Source organism: Suncus etruscus, chromosome 4, assembly GCF_024139225.1.
Source record: "Suncus etruscus isolate mSunEtr1 chromosome 4, mSunEtr1.pri.cur, whole genome shotgun sequence".
NCBI lineage: Eukaryota > Metazoa > Chordata > Mammalia > Eulipotyphla > Soricidae > Suncus > Suncus etruscus.
In genome coordinates this window covers 168,368,087-168,389,131 of record NC_064851.1, presented here as the reverse complement: position 1 = coordinate 168,389,131, position 21,045 = coordinate 168,368,087, and the positions used below count along the sequence as shown (strand labels likewise).

Sequence of the window (21,045 nt, the reverse complement as noted above, 5' to 3'; positions counted from 1 at the left end):
TTAAATAGTTTTTCATAATAAGGATATAATAATAACAATAACCCTTTCACATAATAAAATCTCACTAAGTGTTAGCTACTTTAAATTGAAGAGACAGATTATCTTTGGACCAATTAAGATGGCCATGGTTATATAAAATTCAACATAATATTTAGCTTGGGTGAAACCCTTTTTATGCTTAATCAACAGACAAGTTTGGATTTCCATGAGAGAATTTGTGGTTGTGTTATGGGAAGAGAGCAATATTCATGAGGACTTTACAGTTTGGTGCTTGGATCCTATAGTGCTAAGGGCCCTCCCCATCAATCTATCTCTCCAATCCACAAAATTTCTTTTTATTTATGCAGCATACTTGGATTCCAATGGAAAGAGTACAAATTAGATAAAATCTGGGTCTTAAATTGGAGCTGAATAACTGAAATATTGCTTCAGTTCTGTGACATTCAGTTTTGCTATCTGTAAAATAAATAAACCTGTTGTACATATTTCAAAAGAAAAGGGGTGGGGGAGGTCAGATGATGCATGATATTATAGTGCCAAGCAATTGAAGCTATGAATATTAAAATGAAAAATCCTTCAAAACGAGAGATGTCCTGATGGGCAATAAATATATACACACCCAGCAAGGAGGTTATAAAGATTAAACAGGATGGTTTTATATATATATATATGCAGAATTTAGCAGACAAATAAAAAACAGTCCATAGTAGCAAAGCTGTATTAAATAGCTATGAGCTATGTTATTCTATTTTTAATTCTTGAGGAGACAAAATGTTTGAGTGTTAAGCCATGTGCTTGGTGTTAGTAGATTAGAGGAATAAAACTGACAGAGCTTGCTTGCATCCTTTCATTCCACTGAGGTCAAGGGACTCAAAACTCAAGGGACAACAAAACATCAACAATCAAAGATAGCTTTGGTTTTTGGCCACACCCAGTGACACTAAGGGGTTATTCTTAGCTCTGCAATCAGAAATCGCTCCTGGCTTGGGGGACCATATGGGACACCAGGAATCAAACTTCAGTCTGCCCTATGCTAGTGGGGACAAGGCAAATGCCTTACCACTGTACCACTTGTACCACCACTCAGGCTCCTTAATAATATCTTTATTTAAACACTGTGATTATAAACATGATTGTAGTTGAGTTTTAGTCATAAAAAGAACATTCCCTTCACCAGTGTAATATTCCCACCACCAATGCCACCTATCTTCCTCCTCCCCCATAAGGGCTAGAGTTTGATGGAGGGGATCTATTTATTTATTTATTATTATTATTATTTCTAAATTTTTATTGAGACCATTGTGAATTACAAGTCCTTCACAGTTGTATTTAAGGCAAATAGTAATAGTGTTGACCTCCCTCTATGAGAGTTCCCAGCATGCAATGCATCCCATACCTCCACTCTTATCACCCTTATCTACCAGTGTAACAGGTCTATTTTGTGTTTAGATTGTTATAGTGCTGTCTCTCTCTCTTTTTTTTTTATCAGTCTCCTTAGAGACTGTCAAAAATTGCCAATGCCGACTATATTTCAAGTCGTCATGGCGGGGTATTGGGAAAAGTTTTCAATTAGCAATAATCACGCCTTAGATAAACCTCATTGGCTACGATACTGCCACTGCGCAAAGCTTAGTGTGTGTCTCTTAATTCTATTGTTGTTTTATTTGATTTTGGTATTGCATTCTGGCCTTTTTTTTTTTCCACCCAATGCACCTGAAACCACTTGGCCTCTGAACCTCATTCACTTTTTTTTTCTTCTCTCAGTTTGTAGAAAGACGAAGAAATATGAGGTAAATCAAAGTAATTCATGTCCCAAGTTCCTATGAAAAAGGCCTAAGTCCCTATCTAGGAGATACAAATAAAATTAAAAAAAAAATAATGGGGAGTGGAAGGTGGTGTTGTTTTTTTAGATCATGCTGACAGAGGAACTTTTTCTTGGGCTAGGAACAGGTGGCCAAGGCCAGCCTTCAAATAAAATACCATTCTCTTACCTTTGTGTCATTTTTATAACTGGATGAAGATGGAGGGATATTTTCACAGCAGGATTTCCCAGATTTCCCTGGATTAAATCTAAATCCAATCAAGGAGCTGAAGCCAGTGTGGTTGAGGACTGTCTCTTCCTGTGTTTTAACAGCTGACTTATCAGACCTCATTCAATCTTGCTTGCATGTGCTATATTAGTCCACCAGGTGACAGTGTTCTATAATGCACAAATACATCATGAAAAAGGGCCTCTGGCCAGCATCAATATTTAGGCAGCCTAATGAACATTGTCTAAGAGCACGCATAACACTTATCCTTCCTGATGAATGCGCAGGATAACTGGCCTTGGTAGAGTGACAGTTTTCTTTTGGATTTCCCTTTTAATGTCTGAAATGGATTTATTTTAGTTATGTGTTTATTTTGTTTTGAGGGGCCACATTTGGCCATTCTAAAGGCTTACTCTGTCTCTGTGCTCAGAGTTAACACCTGGAGGGATTCAGGCTATACTGAGGATCAAACTCTGGTCAGACAAATGCAAGAAATGCACCTTACAAGCCCTTGAAATAGGTTTTTAAAAATATTTTTTATCCAGGTAACATCATATTGTAACATGCTTCATAAGACAACATCCATATGAAGTACTTTTCAGTTCATTACTGAAATTCAAATATTATCTTTCATCAAACCATTGCTTCTTTTCACCCAAAGGGACTTACCTTGTTTTAAAAATATGTAAATATGCACATGCTTGGTCAGGCACCATACAAAGCACTTTACAAACATTCTCATATTTTATTGTTGCTTCAGTTATGCTAGGAATCATATTCTCACCTTATAGGTGAAGGGTTTGAGAGGAGAGGTGAGCAGTTTGAATAGGGTTTCACAATAGATAAGTGATTATGCCAGGCTGAAAACTCTGATGTTTATCTGACGTTAGTCTGGTTATTGAAAGAAAAATAAAAAGGAGGGTCACTGTAGCAGAGAAAATGGGTTTACCATATTAAGATTTCATCTTTCATACCTTCTCAATACAAGAAGAATATGAGGTAGAAATATAATCAATATTGTTGGGTATAGTATCATAACTTTTTTTTTTCTCGTGTGGGGGGATGACACCCAGCTGTACTAAGAGTTTACTCCTGATACATGCTCCAAGTGGAGCTCAAGGAACCATATATGTTGCTGAGGTTTGAATCAGAGTGAGCCACATGCAAGACAGGAGCCTTAACCCTTATACAATACAGCCCCAAAGACACCATTTATTTAGTTGGTTGCTTCATTTATTTTGTTATGTGTTAAGTGCTATGGCTGTACTCTAGCTTCTTCTCATGGCCTACTTTTGGCCCTGCTCTGAGGGGATGGGGGAAAATGTGGTCCACCAGGTCAGGCACATGCAAAGCAAGTGCCTTATCCCATGTACTATCACTTTGACCCTCAGAAACTATTTTTTGTAAAGGAGGATTCATAGAACACCATTTGGATTTAGGCAAGAACTAAAGTTCCTGGAGTTCAGGAGGTGCGAGCAGAAAAACTTCTGAGGACTTTTGGTGGTGGCAGACATATTGCCAGATGACAGACTTGGCTTTTTTATTTCTGACAATCCTCACAAAATGTCTAAAGGAGATGACAGTCACATTGTCACTATTTTCCTTAAATGAATGAATAATGTAAAAGCTACTCAGGAAGAGTTGTGCCCAGGTGCACAGCAGATGGCAGAAGCCACTCAGGAGATTCCAGGAACTCACTCAGGATCCCTAAGAGCTCCGATCAAAAAGGAGCTCCCATTCTGATGAGTAAAGGACTATATCATTCCAGAGGACTATTTTCTGGGATTTCCTAGCAAATTGAAGTCAATTAATATTTATGTTTAAGATTTATGTAAGTTGCAAATAACTATTACCATTTATTATCTTTCTTTGGATGACTGAATATGGTTAGAGATGAACATACATCCTGTATCATATTTTGGTCGGTGAGCCTACCAATTTCTTAAATCTACATAATGGTGCTGTGTAACTAGAAAGGTATTTAATTTCTGGAGCATGCTCTCAGCTTATACTAGAGATCCCTGAGCACTGCTGGGATGACCCAGTGACCTGGCTCACTCACTAGAGGGTTCGAGCAGCACTGCACCCTTGGGCCTTCACATTGAGTTTCCTAACTGCTTGGTCCAGTGGCCCCAGACCTTTCTAATCACTGCTTGAGAGGCTCCCCCAAAAAGTGTGAGCATAGAACTAAACTGACACCTAAGGATGAGAAAGAGAGGGTTCGCTGAGGGTTGGGAGAAGACCCCTTGGGGTGGACGCCCCCACTGCAAGGTCTGGCTGGACTTTTAAAGGAGAGGGAGTTTCAAAAGGGTTCATGAAATATTAACCACACAAAACCTCGAGGAAGACAGCAACTCTCCTGCAATGATCATCTGGTTGATTCTGAGGCGAAGGTAGCTGAGGCCAGGTTGTCATCACCATGAAGAGACAAATGCCATTGAGCATTCCTCAATGAGCTCAGCGAGGGCATAGAGTTTATTGCTCATTTTATACAGTGTGTACTTGAGTGAAAGTGAATTTTGGATTTTTCCTTATCCACTTTGAACTCTTTTAATTCATATTCTTTGTTGAATTGCATCATCACGACAAAGATAAGTCTGCAATGTTGTTTTGTGACATTTGATACTTTCCTTAGCATCTGTGAAATGAAGGCAAATCAATCCAAAATAATTCTTGTAAATTTAAAATGGTAGTCTGACTGGTGAATTAACTGGCTTAGCTTAAGATTTTTCACTCTCTCTAAAGTCTCTAAAGTTCTCTCTCTCCTCTCTCATCTCTCTTTGCCTCTCTGTTTCTCTCTCTTTGCCTCTCTCTCTGTTTCTCTCTCTTTACCTCTCTCTCTTTACCCGCCCTCTGATTTTTGGGCCACATTCCAGTGGCTCTCAGAGGCAATACAAAAATCCCTTTCTCACACCTATATTCATTGTAGCACTATTTACAATAGCCAGACTCTGGAAATAACCAAGATGCCCTTCAACAGATGAATGGCTAAAGAAATTTTGGTACATATACACAATGGAATATTATGCAGCCATCAGGAGATATGAAGTTATGAAATTTTCCTATACATGGATGTACATGAAATCTATTATGCTGAGTGAAATAAGTCAGAGGGAAAGAGATAGAGGCAGAATAGTCTCACTTATCTATGGGTTTTAAGAAAAATGAGAGACATTCTTACAATAATTTTCAGAGACAAAAGAGAGGAGGGCTGAAAGTTCCAGCTCACGACGTGAAGCTCACCACAAAGAGTGATGTGTGCAGTTAGAGAAATAACTACATTGAGAACTATCATGACAATGTGAATGAATGAGGGAAGTAGAAAGCCTGTCTAGAGTACAGGCAGGTGGGTGGTGTGGAGGAGGAAGATTTGGGACATTTTGATGGGAATGTTGCACTGGTGAAGATAGGGGTGTTCTTGCATGACTGAAACCCAACTATAATCATAGTTGTAATCAAGGTGTTTAAATAAAGATATTAATAAAAATGTTCATTCTTCTAAGTAGGGTTTAATAATCGCTACATCATGAAATTTTTATGAGAGTTCAATAATAATCAGTAATATAAAGATTGAGGACCACTAGCAGGAGCATGAAAAATTATGAATAAATGTTATTTTACATTATAAATTTTAGTTGTTAACTAAGAAGAATGTTTACTGAGGTACCATGGCTAACATTAACTCTAGTGGTAAATTACTTTTGCCTCTCCCTAGAAAGAAAATAAATTAAGAATATTTTTGAGAGTTAATAAAAAGTATATATGTCACGTGGGCGCTTGTGCCTGCAAGCTTTTGAAAATGAATACTAGGAAGAAAAGAACTCCTGAATGGGGTTCAACATGCATATGGAAAAAATTTCTCTCCCTCCCCCTCCCCCAGGGCCCAATTTACCAGGCGTGGCCCTGAAGACCACTCTGGTGGGGGAGGGATCTCAGTCCCCTGGACTAAGTGGTCAGCCCAGGGGGCCTATGGCTAGCTGTCCTGCCCAGAGTCCCCAACATACCAGCTGAAAAGAATTAGAAGAACTGGCATGTGAAATCTTCTGGGTGCAGCCTGCCTCTGTAGTTTCTGTAGTTTGTGGATGCATAGTGGAGGAATTTTCTCCCCCACCCTCCCCCCAGGGCCCGATTTACCAGGCGTGGCCCTGAAGACCACTCTGGTGTGGGAGGATCTCAGTCCCCTGGACTAAATGGTCAGCCCAGGGGGCCTATGGCTAGCTGTCCTACCCAGAGCCCCCAACATACCAGCTGAAGAGAATCAGAAGAACTGGAATGTGAAATCTTCTGGGTGCAGTCTGTCTTTTGCATTTATTGTATTTTTAAGTTATAAAAGTCAATGACCTGATTTCAATAGTGAAACATATGTGATTAGAATTAGTTCTACTGCTTTTGGCTTGTGAACTCAAGTCCACTTAATGCTTATTATTATTATTATTATTATTATTATTATTATTTTGTTTTTTGGGCCACACCCGTTTGATGCTCAGGGGTTATTCCTGGCTACATGCTCAGAAATTGCCCCTAGCTTGGGGGGACCATATGGGACGCCGGGGGATCAAACCGTGGTCTTTTCCTTGGCTAGCACTTGCAAGGCAGACACCTTACCTCTAGCGCCACCTCGCTGGCCCAATGCTTATTATTTTATGGATTCATCTGCACTTCAGATATGCATTTTATCTTTAATTTTCATAGTGGCTCCCCAAGATTAACAGTAATCATTCAGTCTTCTACTCCTTTTTAATTATTTATTTGTGCTTATTTATTTGTAACATTGTGTCTGATATAAATATGTATTCAGTGATAATTCTCTAATATTTTTGCTTTACGGGCTGAAGTGATAGCACAGTGGTAGGGTCTTGCACTCAGCTGACCAAGAACGAACCTGGGTTCAATCCCTGGAATCCCATATGGTCCCCCAAAGCCAGGGGCAATTTATGAGAGCATAGCCAGGAGTAACTCCTGAGCATCACCGGGTGTGGCCCCAAAACAAACAAAAATATTAAAAAATAAAAAATACAATTTATGCTTCAAATCCCTAAAGACCAAAGTAACTAGTTACTTTCTCTCTGCATCTCTTTTTGTCTCTGTGTCTTTCTCTATCTCTTTCTGTCTCTCTCCCAATCCCAACCATGTACTCTCCCAAATCCCAATTCCTGCCATGTACCCAGACAACACAGGCAGCTTGGAACAGACCTTTTGAAGTTATCAGTTGCAAGCAACAGAAATTAACTATGGTTAATTTTAGAAAAAGAGGAAATCATTTATAAACACTATGATAGTTCTGCAAAATGAATTGAGTTTCACTGAAAAAGGCTAGGAATCAGGGAAGCTCTGGTGTTTAGGTCTAATTAACAGTCTAAGCTATTCATAGTAAATCAACTCTGATTTCAAATTTTTATCTTTACATTTACCAGCTTAAGGTACAAAGTATTGAAAGAACAAATGTGATTATTTTAGTTTGGTTCACCACAAGGTGTCTTGACCAACAGTTTCATTAAGATCAGACAATGATTCAGAAGTGGTCCTCTATCAGGATGCAATTACTGGCTGAATAAATGAGTGACAGGTGAAGAAAAACAAGTTATCATATACACTTTAAGGTATTTTTCTACTAAGAGGTCCTCAAGTCGAAGGACCCAACACTAGTGTCTCACAATACCAGAATACTCAGATACCAAAGTGTGGGCTTATCTCTACATGATAGTCACTGTTGTATAATTACAGAACCATGGTGGAAAGATGGAAAGATGACAGTAATCATACCTTTTACTCATGTGATTCTCCTAGCTAAACATTTGGACACTGAAAAATTATTTGTTATATGGTACCTTGTAAAAGGCATACCAATGTAATAGTCTGTTCTGAGATATCCTTCATTTGTGAGATGTACATTTCTGGAAAGTTTCATAACATTGACTGTTTTTTTGACATTATTTTCAAGCAACAGACCTGCCTACTCAGTAAGTACACACAGCTCTAATGTGGACTCAATTTTTAGATGCTTCCTAAGGACATCAGGGATTGACTAAATAGTACTGCTTTAACTGCACTGTATAAATACTTGCTGATACTTTTAATTATTCATATTGGAACTCATCATAGACCAGGTAGGCCTGAACTTCTGAAAATCATCTGACTGTGACAACCATGACTGGGAAGAACTTATCCTGGGACCAATAAAAAAGACACTAGTCTAGGCTTTGACCTACTATCTGTGCAACAATCAAGAGCTCTAATTCCAGAGATTTGACTGAGACAACTTCAACTGAGCAGAACTTCTGGAAACATAATGAAAGACTCTATCCTAGGCTTTGTCCTAGGATTGGTGCAAACACCAAGACCACCAATTAACAGTAATGGAACAGAACTTCTAGAACTGTAAAGAAAGACTCTATCCTAGACTCCATCCTATGACCTGTGCAAATATTAAGATCTCTAGTTACAGAGGCCTGATTTTATCATCCATGACTGAGCAGAAAGTTTTCAGATACCACAAAAAGACCTAGGGGAAAGTAAAAGAGCATGCACAGAGCCTGTAGTTATTCCCATGACAGCATGCTTCAAGGGTGGAGAAACCCTGCATCTCTTAGCCCAAGAGAATTCCCTTTCTAAACTCCCCAATATTTATTGTGCCTATGCAAAAAAGGGTGGAAAAAAAAGCACAATATTTTTTTTTCCCTTTTCCTTTTTATTTCAGGCTTGCGATTATTTTTGGTTGTTGTCTGTATTGCGGTGGTGCTTTCCAGGTTTGTTGTTGTTGTTGTTGTTTTTCTTTCTTTTTCCCTTTCTTCTCTTAAATTGATATTTAGAACCCTCTAGAATAGATGGACCCCTCCATGATTTGTTTGTTTTTTGCTTTTTTGTTTTTGTTGTTTCGATTTTTTTCTTTTTCTTTCCTTTCAAAAAGAACAACATAGCTTGAATCATCTTGTTATGCTTCATAAATTGAGGGGGGAAATGGATGGTGCCAAGACCAAACAGTTGTATGAACATTGAGTAGAAATAAAAAAAAATCAGTCTTAAACACCAAACCCAAAGCCAACAACTACAGAATCAATACCCATTCTACAACAAGCTAGACACAGAGGGCACCAATTATACTAGCAGCCCAGGAGCAAAGGAAGGAGATATGGAATGCATGTTGGGAACATGGTAGGAGAGAAGACAACACTGGTGGTGGAAATGCACTGGGCTCAATGCTGCTATGTACCTAAAATATCACTGTGAAAGATTTGTAATCCACTTTGGTTACAATAAAAATTATTAATAAAAAAAGAACTTTCTTGAGGTTGAATGCAGTTTGGTCTAATATGAGTATGGCTGTCCCAGTTTTTTGTTTTCTATTGGTTTGTATAATTGTTTTCCATCCTTCAACTCTGAGCCAGTGTCTATCCTGAACTTATATGTGTGTTTCCTGCAGGGTTTTGTTTCTTGATCCAAACTGCTAATCTCTGCCTTTTGATTGGAGTGTTTAGTCCATTGACATTTAAGGAAACTATTGACAGAAGGGTCATTTGTGCCATCATATTTTGTAGGATTGTTTTTGTAACAATTGGAGATTTGGTTTGTGTAATTGCTCTTTGAGTATTCTCTTAAGGGTCAGATCTGTTAGCTAAAGTTTTGTTAGTTCTTTTTCTTATGAGGTGTTTTTAATCCTCTCTCCAGTGTAAATGAGAGTTTTGCTGGTTAATGGACTCTGGGTTGACTAAAGTTTTTTTTTTTTTTTCATTCAGTAGTTTGAATATAACATTACAGTCTTTTCTTGCCTGGTTGTTTCAAATGAAAATTCTGGGTTTATTCTTATGCTTTTCCCTTTATACTTGAGTTTTTTATTACTTACTGCATTAAAGAGTTCACCTCTCCTTTTTTTTTTTTTACCATTTTTATACCAAATGTCTTGGTGTTGTCATATTATGATCATTTTTTTTGGTACTCATTTTACCTCATATATTTGCAGAGAATCTTTCCCAAGGGTGGGAAATTTCCCTGCTATTATCTCCCTCATTATTTATTCTTTCCCTTTCCCATTTTCTTCCTCTTATAAAATTCCTGTAATTTTAAGATTATTTATTTTATTTTGTCTTTGTTTATTAAGTACCTTATATTTTCTTCCAATGGTTTGTCTCTCATTTCTTTTTTGACTTCTTTATCTCTGCTGACTTGTAATTTATTTTTAAGTTTATCTATGTGATTCTCCACCTTATAATTCAACTATTACAGCTTGCCTATATGCTTTTTTAGTTCTTTCAGTCCCATTTGTATAGATTCTTTCATTTTCTGATAGACTTCTTTGAGTTAGATGAATTGTTCATCTATAGATTTCTTAATTTCACAGACTAGTAGTTCCTTGATTTCCATTGCTAAAACATTGTGTTGATTTTAGGTCTTAATCTTTAAGGTTCAGGTATTCTGATGGACTTGAAAATTTTCCAAGATTTCTTTCCATATCACCAATTGTAGGTATCTTCCTTAGATTCCCCACTGATCTTTGCATTTAGTGGTTTGGAATGCTTGAGTATCAGGGTATTTAAGAAAGTGATCTATTGAAATATTTGTACAAAAGGTTGCTTGAGTATATCTTCTTTATAGGTTATTTTTCTCAATAAGCAAGGTTATCTAAGTATTATAAAAATATTGCATACTTTTTCACTGGTTTGTCCAACTGGGTTTTAAGCTAAATATTTTCTAAGAAAAAGAAGTGCTAGATTCAATCTGCCATGAACTCTATGATATAAATTGAAATGAGTTCATGCAGACCCTAGTGCATGAAGGATAAGTGAAAAAAGTTGGGAAGGGGTAGGGGTTACTGTTGCATCTCAGACACAAACCTGGCTGGCACTATGGGGCAGTCAGAAATGGAACATGAAAGTAGGCTGAGGAAAGGTCCAAAAGACAGCCCTGTTCACATTTGGTGGGAGGGATTAAGATGGGAAATTCTCTGTTCCTGCCCAGACACAAACCTGGCTGGTCCCAAGGGGCAGACGAACAGAAATGGCATTGGAACCCAGAAGGAGGCTGAGGAAAGGCCTAAAAGAACAAATATCTCCATTTTTAAAAGAAATTCCAGGCTCTTTATTATATAGAAAGACAAAAGCACTAAACTCAAAGATAAAACATAATAACTATTACATATTTAGAGCCCATAGAACATCACTGTCTCAGCATAGACCAGGGGTCTTCAAACTATGGCCCGCGGGCCACATGCGGCCTGCAGAGGAGTCTGATCCAGCCCGCCAGCAGTGAGCGCTGTTTGGTTGCCAAGATACCTGCCAGCATATACACTCAGTGTCATGGTTTCTCAGGGATGATGTCAACCGCCTCCGCCCATGGCATGTTGTGTGCTGGGAGGGTGGGCATGAGAGCGGTGTTGAGAGGGACATTGATGCACCCTTGCACCTGGCGCTTGGCACGTGCATTGCTGATGACGTCACTGGAGGACATCGGATGCCGTGTGGAGAGGAGTACCATATGTGGGTGACTATATGATGTAAAAAGGTGGCACAATTGGATAGCCACTTGCAAAAAATTAAACTTAGACCCCCAGCTAACATCATGTACAAAGGTAAAATCCAAATGGATTAAAGACCTCGATATCAGCCCCAAAACCATAAGATATATAGAACAGCACATAGGCAAAACACTACAGGACATTACAGGCATCTTCAAGGAGGAAACTGCACTCTCCAAGCAAGTGAAAGCAGAGATTAACAGATGGGAATATATTAAGCTGAGAAGCTTCTGCACCTCAAAGGAAATAGTGCCCAGGATACAAGAGCCACCCACTGAGTGGGAGAAACTATTCACCCAATACCCATCAGATAAGGGGCTAATCTCCAAAATATACAAGGCACTGACAGAACTTTACAAGAAAAAAACATCTAACCCCATCAAAAAATGGGGAGAAGAAATGAACAGACACTTTGACAAAGAAGAAATACGCATGGCCAAAAGACACATGAAAAAATGTTCCACATCACTAATCATCAGGGAGATGCAAATCAAAACAACGATGAGATACCACCTCACACCCCAGAGAATGGCACACATCACAAAGAATGAGAATAAACAGTGTTGGCGGGGATGTGGAGAGAAAGGAACTCTTATCCACTGCTGGTGGGAATGCTGTCTAGTTCAACCTTTATGGAAAGCGATATGGAGATTCCTCCAAAAACTGGAAATCGAGCTCCCATACGATCCAGCTATACCACTCCTAGGAATATACCCTAGGAACACAAAAATACAATACAAAAACCCCTTCCTTACACCTATATTCATTGCAGCTCTATTTACCATAGCAAGACTCTGGAAACAACCAAGATGCCCTTCAACAGATGAATGGCTAAAGAAACTGTGGTACATATACACAATGGAATATTATGCAGCTGTCAGGAGAGATGAAGTCATGAAATTTTCCTATACATGGATGTACATGGAATCTATTATGCTGAGTGAAATAAGTCAGAGAGAGAGAGAGAAAAACGCAGAATGGTCTCACTCATCTATGGGTTTTAAGAAAAATGAAAGACACCCTTGTAATAATAATTTTCAGACACAAAAGAGAAAAGAGCTGGAAGTTCCAGCTCACCTCAGGAAGCTCACCACAAAGAGTGATGAGTTTAGTTAGAGAAATAACTACATTTTGAACTGTCCTAATATTGAGAATGTATGAGGGAAATGTAGAGCCTGTTTAGGGTACAGGCGGGGGTTGGGTGGGGAGGAGGGTGATTTGGGACTTGGGTGATGGGAATGTTGCACTGGTGATGGGTGGTGTTCCTTTTATGACTGAAACCCAAACACAATCATGTATGTAATCAAGGTGTTTAAATAAAAAAAAATTAAAAAAAAAAAAAAAAAGGTGCCTGCTCCACCCCCAGGCAACGTGGTGTCTGTGTGCTGTGCCTGCCTGGCAGTGAGGTTTTCCTCCACTCCCTCCACTGCCAAAGGTCAGTCAAAAGTGCCATAGAAATAAATTTTTGCCAGATGGGGGATTCAGCCCGATTGGGCTGTGGGTGACTCATATGAAAGTTCCCCTTTGGGGATGGTGAGGCATTTGGTGCTGAAATCAAAGTTAGGGGGTGAGCAGTGGGAGGTTAGGGTTTGGTGCTGAATTTCCCATGTGGAAAATTAGGGGTTCAATGCTGAAGCATTTTAAAGGGGTTACATTGAAAATTTTATATGCATTTTGCAATTCTTTTTCAGTGTTCACATGCTGATTCTGAACATATCAATTTGGGCATTATATAGGGAGATATAACTGAACTATCAGGGACTGAGCTGGTCTGCTTAGAAAAGCCTGCAAGGGGTAAGTGTTCACATCAGGGACTAATGGGGGTTCATACACTGTGTGTATATATACACATATTTGTATTTCACTAATATCAGTTTGGAATCCCTAGGAAACAATGATGTTAAGAAAAAGAAAAATTGATGGCGAGTGTAGGATACTCAAAGAACAGTGGACTTAGGATTACTTTTTTATGCAGTACAAAGAAAAAGCTGTGTGTCTAATATGCCAGAATATAGTTGCTGTGTTCAAAGAATACAATTTGCGAAGCCACTATCAAACTCAACATAAAGATAAATATAATTTTTTTGGTTGGAGAAGTAAGAAAAGATAAAATATTATAACTGAAACATACACTGATGACTCAGCAAAATACTTTTGTGAAGCAGAAGCAGTTAAATACTTCCTCACTGCAGGCAAGTTTTCAAGTTGCCAAGCTAATAGCGTGCAATGGCAAACCATTTGTGGAGGGAGAATTTGTTAAAGAATGCCTTATTTCTGTTGCCAAAGAGATGTGTCCAGAGAAGGCCTATTTATTTAGTACAGTGAGCCTTTCAGGAGTTACAATGACATGAAGGATGGAAGAAATGGGAGAAAATTTGCTGCACCATTTGCAAAACTCTGCAAAGAAACTTTGCTATTTTTCCTTGGCACTCTACGAGAGCAATGATGTTCGTGATTCTGCCCAACTTCTCATTTATATGCATGGGACAAATGAGTATTTTGAAGTCACAGAAGAGTTTGCTGCACTGCAAAGTATCAAAGGTACAACCACAGGAGTGAATATATTTGTAAAGGTTTGCCAAACTGTGAATGGTTTGGAGCTGGACTGGGTTAAACTAGTCAGTGTAACAACTGATGGTGCTCCTAGCATGGTGGGGTCTAAGAGAGGAGTAATTGCTCACATTACACAAGAGATGGACAAACATAACCATCCTCATCCAATTGCCATACACTGCCTCATCCACCAACAAGTGCTGTGTTGTAAATCACTGAAGTGGAACTCTGTTATGAAAATTGTGGTATCTTGTGTTAATTACATTAGAACTCATGCACTAAACCACAAATAATTTCAGGAATTTCTATCTGAGGTAAATGTTGCCCATGAAGATGTTCTGTACCACACAGAAGTCCATTGGCTGAGTAGAGGAAGAGTTTTGAAACGTTTCTATGACTTACTTCCTCAGATTACAGCTTTTCTACTTTCAAAAAAACCAAGAAGTACCAGAGCTCAATGATAGAGAGTGGAAATGGCACCTTGCCTTTCTGACAGATATAACAGAGCTATTCAATAGTTTCAATCTGCAACTTCAAGGCAAGGGAAAGCTCATCTGTGAGCATGTGAAAGCATTTGAAGTAAAATTAGGCCTTCTCATCAAACAAGTACAGGAGGAAAATTTCAGTCATCTTTCAACAACTCAAAACCTATCAGCGGACAAACCATTGGTTGCATTCCCAAAGGAAACATGCCTGGCTTCACTAGAATTGTTTCAAAAGGAGTTTCAATTTAGATTCAAAGAGCTTTATCTCCATGAACAGGACATACAGCTTTTTCGTAACCCATTTTCTGTTGAGATTGAAAATGTCCTTACAATTTACCAAATGGAACTGGCTGAACTGCAGAATTGTGACTCTCTGAAAGATGCATTTAAGTCAAGTAACCTTTTGAATTTCTATGCATCTCTCCCCTCTGCGACATATCCAAATATTAGGAACCATGCACTCAAAATGGTAACCATCTTTGGTAGCACTTATGCCTGTGAACAGACTTTTTCAAGAATGAAACATCTGAAATCTCCAACCAGATCAAGATTAACTGATGCCCACTTGCATCACTTGTTACGGCTGGCAGTGACAAATATGGAACTGAACATTGACCATCTCATTAGCCAAAAGCAGGCCCACAGTTCCCATTAAAATACTGGTGCATGATCTGTTTATTTATAAATGGTTTTCATTTTATTTATATAAGATATGTGCAGTGTGAGTAGGAATTAGTAGCTCATATAGTCCAGCCCTCCAGCTCTCTAAGGGACCATAATCTGGCCCCAACTTTAAAAAGTTTGAAGACCCCTGGCATAGACAGTGGCATAGAAGAGTTATATACTCACTACTAACCTGCATTGGGCCAAAGTTAGCAAATAACCTAATCATCTATAAAAACTTGGCTTAAGCATTATCTCCACCATGAAGATCTGGCCCATCCAGGCAAAAAGGAGGACATATATCTTCTCTTTAAAAGTCACCCATGAGGGGTTGGAGTGGCAGCACAGCAGTAGGGCGTTTGCCCTGCATGCGGTTGACCCAGGACTGACCTGAGTTCACTGACTGGTGTTCCATATGGTCCCCCAATCCAGGAGTGCTATCTCAACACAAAGCATGGAGCAAGTGTGGCCAAAAAAGAAAAAAGAAATAACCCATGGAAACCTGTTAAAAATGAAAATCATGCTCCTAGACCTGGTAGTTCAGAAATTCCTGGATCAGGTCTTAGAGAATGTGCTTTTGCAAACTCTTTTAAGAATCCATGTCTCTATGGATATCACTTACCACACTGACATGCATATTTTTTAAATGGCTAAAAGATTCTTCCCCTTTCTACATAATAACATAAGCCCTTTTCTCATTATTGTGTTTATAGTTGTGGATTCTTATTTTATGCCATTTTTAAGACACCAAAATTTTAGTAACAATAATTAATTTTCATCACAAATTTACCAAGTTTCAGGTAATTTAATAAGCATTCACCATAATAAACTTATTTTTATCCTCATAACAATCTATGAAATAGGTTTTAATATTATTTCTCACTTCATAGATGAATGGAGTCACAGAGCCATTTATGAATGTCTACTTCTTGAATTATACACCACAGGAAGCATGGTTTAAGGGTCTGTACTGGAATGCAGGCAGGGTGTATGTGAAGACTTTCTGTGAGTCTAAAAGTGGTTCTGCCTCTGCATAAATAATGAAGAATAGGGCCTGAATGACTTTATGGGAGATATAGATCATTTGTAAATTATTGAAGTTTACATAGAAGGGGAAATTATTATAAGCGCAGGATGTTTTAAAGTTTGCCATTGATGAGTGGAGGTAAAATGAGATTGATATCTCATAAAGAAAGTGAATTTGGGTTAAGCATGCTTGCATTGAAAACAAATGGTCAAGAGTGTGGCTTTTGTGGACACATCACATATGTATTGTCGAGGTACACTTATGGTGGTGCCAAAAACAGAAATGGTAGGAGATGGTATTCACAAAGGCAGTTATGAGAGGTAAAGAAGAAAAGGGGAATACACGTATTCCATTTCTTATAGAAAATCTTACCAAGGTGGACTAAATAAAAAGGAAACTTACCATTTTTAGGTAAATAGTAACAAGATAGGATTTTCTTGGACACAAGGACTCAACCTATATGAGCTTAGGGACTGAGAGTCTCTCTCTTATTCTCTCAGTTTTATTTCCATATGTTGGTTCCATTCTTCAGCTCCAGTTCCAGTATTTCATCTTGCCATGCTCAAAGCAAAAAACTCAGAATTAAGGAGTCTACTTTCTCAGATGTAGGAAGCCCACAGAAATGAATATTATTAATGCTAATTGACTAGATTTGCATCGCCCTGGTTGCTCCCTCTCTGATCCAGTTCAGGTAAAATACAGTTTGGTTGAACCATAATCATGTGCTTTGACTGTATAAATCATTCATGCCATCACAGAGCAAGGGGCAGAAGATATGGCAGATATACAATCCAAAGTAGTTTTGGGTCATCATAGTTATAATAACTAAGAGTAAATTCTAAAGAAAACATAACAAATGTCCCTAGAAGAAAGGTCCTGTGTCTTTGAATGTTGCCTGTAAACTGATTGTATCTGGGAAGAAACTGTCAATGTTAAGCAGTGAATTTTCTCTGGTCACTATCCATACAAAGAATTTTTTTCTTTTCAACTCAGACTTATTTGAAATCCAGGTATCTACCTCTCCATCAATTTCTAGCAATATACAAAACAGAATGCAGTATCAGGCTCCTTTTGTTGAGTGTTTGGCAAAGTTACCTAAATAGATAGTCCCCCAGGCCACCATTAACCAATCCCCAGCCTATCTGTATTCATTTTAGAGGGTATATGCTGGTTGAGATGGAAAAGGTCCTTCTGTAATTGCCTTGGCCTCCTCTGGAATGAATTGAGCTTTTACAGTAGTAAAGCTATGTTTTATTTATGTTATTTCCTCAAGACCTCTGGTTAGCTAGCTGTTCTATTTGCAATGCAAATAAGACAAAGAAAAGGGTTTTTATATTCTCCATACAATTCTCCATACATTCACATTCAGTGACATATTGTAATTTCTTGGCTTAGATGCTTTGGTATGATTTCAAATAAGGAAAATACTACTTATAGTTTTAGCCTATGCTAGCAGACTCATAGTCAAGAAAGATGCTGAGACTAATTAACAGACCTGGGGCTCAGAAAAGCAATATCTCTGATTACACTGTCTTTTGAAGGGGCAACTTTCGATGTTGTACTCTAATGTATAACCAAAAATGCAGAAAGGAGGAACCTATTACTATGAATTCAAGCATCACTTGGCAGTTCTTGTTGTCTCAGCCTCCAAGTCCCCCCCCCCAAAAAAAAGCAGTCATTTTTGAAAGAATTGAAAATAGACACTTGCCTTTCTTCACCTTGCATCACCTACAAATAAAGAGATTAAGTTTGCATTGAGGGGTATATGCCATTTTGCTCGAGGGATTCCAATTTAGAAAATAAAACAAAGAATAAGGAATTTTTCAAACTCATATTACAGACTTCATATACCTAATGACTGGACTTTCTCAATAATATTGTATAGCATCAACAACTAACTCCAAGAAAATTCTTCTCAGCCATTTGGCTGTTGTCTTTACTGTCTTTAGACAAATGCTCATTACTGTTTACTAAGATTTAATAGCAGCTAATACACACTAGCTGTGAGGTAGGGGCCCATAGAAACATCTTGTTACTCAAAAGGACATGGACAGTGTTCCTACTTTCTAACCCTTAGCTTCTTATTGGAAAGAATAATTCTCCTACCTATGATCCATAATATTCTTTGCTGAATAACATAACTTTGGAGAAAAATTTGCTGTGTTCAAAAAATTGTTGCCTTCAAAAAATAGATTTATGTATATCATTTCATTTTATATACCATGAAAAGACTAAATAATGCCTTCTGCATTTCCTCCTAAACTTTCAGAAAAACAAAATACTATTTTTAATTGCCATTGCCTCTGCCAGTAGTACATTTTGGAAACAAAGGTTATTTAAAAAATTAAAAAGCAGCAGCACAACTTACAGTCTCTTTGGCTGAGAGTCTCTGGGTTGCAATGGAGAACAAAGTAATCAATACACTGGATTAGCTGTACCCAAACAATTATTATAATTCAGACCATGTAGTCTGGCCTGATTATAGAAAATTATCTCGTTCCTGCCAGTGATCCTGTCTGCTTCAGATGTGGGTCGGGATGTACACACACTGAAGGGTGCAGAAGCCATCTTGGGCAATTTCCAGCTGCCTGAGACTGGATTTCATCAGCGTTTCTGCGGGTGATATTGCCTGCTTCACAGGTGGGTCAGGATGTATATGGAGTCAGAAGGGCGCAGAAGCCATCTTGGGCCATGGTGTTTCAAGCCGCCTGAGACTGGATTCATCAGTGTAACTGCCAGAGATCCTGCCTACTACAGAGAGTTCTTGGCTGACTCTGCCTTCCTGCTGTGCCTTGGATGACCCTGAGAACTTGAAGGGAACTCTTAGCTTTGCTTGTCTGCCTTCCCTGAATACTTGAAGCTCTTCTCAGAGGCCTAGGAGGTGCACCCCCCAAAAAAAACTGTCATCTAGAGGCCGCAGAAGAGCAAGGCCACTCCGCTTTGCGGCCACGCACTCTTTCTAACCAATGAACCCCACCACAACACGCAGGAAAAATCAGACTACAAGCGTGACAATGGGGAAACCTCACAGGCAAACATCATGCACAGAGAATAAAGACGATAGCTTGGATGAATAAAAAATTCCAACCATCTGATTAACCTCTCAGATAAGTAACTTAAAAAAGCAATATGGAAGATGTTTGTAGAACTCAAAGAAAGCATAGATCGATCTGAACAGAAACACAAAGACAGAAATCAGAAAACTCCAAACTGAAATAACAGATCTGAAAAACATGGTAGCTCAACTGAAAACCTCAATGGATGGCCTCGCCAGCAGGGTAACAGCAGCTGAGGAGAGAATCGGAGTACTGGAAGATGAGATGCAGAAAAACTCAACACAGCAGAAGAAATTGGAAAAGAACCTTAAGACAAACGATCAGGCAATGGAAAAAGTACTCAAGGAATGCGAACAGATGAAAATGGAAGTCTTTGATAAACTCAACAGAAACAACATAAGAATCATTAGAGTCCCAGAGACCCAGGTAGGAGATCTCCAGAAATAATCAAATGTCAAAGACATCATCAAAGAGATACTCCCAGAGCTAAAGACTGCATGCAATCAAATCCTGCATGCCTGCAGAGTACCAGCTAAAAGAGACCCAAAGAAAAACACCCCAAGACACATCCTAGTCACAATGACGAATCATACAGAGAGAAAAAGAATACTGAAAGCAGCAAGATCAAAAAGGGAAATTACATTCAAAGGAGCATCCATAAGATTTATAGCAGACATGTCGCAAGAAACTCTCAAAGCCAGAAGACAGTGGTGGGATATTGTGACAAGACTGAATGAAATGAATGCCTCACCGAGAATACTGCATCCAACCTGACTCACGTTCAGGTTTGAAGGAAGAATACACAGCTTCATGGATAAACAACAGCTCAGAAACTTCACAGATAAAAAACCAGCCTTAAAGAAAAAACTGACAGGTCTACTTTAAGACAAGAGAGAGAGACCAGGGGGCCAGGCAGAGGCGCTAGAGGTAAGGTGCCTGCCTTGCCTGCGCTAGCCTTGGATGGGCCGCGGTTCGATCCCCCGGTGTCCCATATGGTGTCCCATATGGTCCCCCAAGCCAGGATCGACTTCTGAGCACATAGCCAGGAGTAACCCCTGAGCATCACCGGGTGTGGTCCAAAAACCAAAAAAAAAAAAAAAGAGAGAGAGAGAGAGAGACCAACAAACACAGCAAACTTATTTACAAAGATGTAATTAAATCCTATGACAATCATCTCCCTCAATGTCAATGGACTAAGTTCACCAATTAAAAGACACAGAGTGGCAAAATGGGTCAAAAAAGATGAATCCAACCTTCTGCTGGCAGAACTGGTTAGCCACTTGCAAAAAAGTGAACATAGACCCCCCCAGTTAACATCATGTATGAAGGTAAAATCCAAATGGATTAAAGACCTTGATATCAGATCGGATACCATAAGGTATATAGAACAACACGTAGGTAAAACACTCCATGACATTGAGACTAAAGGCATCTTCAAGGAGGAAACTGCACTTTCCAAAAAAGTGGAATCACAGATTAAAAGATGAGAATACATTAAACTGAGAAGCTTCTGCACCTCAAAAGATATAGTGCCCAGGATACAAGAGTCACCCACTGAGTGGGAGAAACTATTCACCCAACACCCTTCAGACAAGGGGCTAATATCCAAAATATACAGGGCACTGACAGAACTTTACAAGAAAAAAAAACATCTAATCCCATCAAAAAATGGGGAGAAGAAATGAACAGACACTTTGATAAAAAAGAAATACAAATGGCCAAA

At 38.8% G+C, this 21,045-nt stretch overlaps 1 protein-coding gene and 1 non-coding gene across 2 annotated transcripts in view; one reads left to right on the top strand and one right to left on the bottom strand.

The window, feature by feature from the left end:
- PPP2R2B (protein phosphatase 2 regulatory subunit Bbeta) overlaps positions 1–21,045 on the top strand; it is a 603,721-nt gene that overhangs the window by 81,411 nt on the left and 501,265 nt on the right. The window lies entirely within an intron of this gene.
- Positions 1,490–1,630, bottom strand: LOC126008217 (U4 spliceosomal RNA). The gene has a single exon (XR_007495564.1). It is a non-coding gene; the product is annotated as a U4 spliceosomal RNA (small nuclear RNA).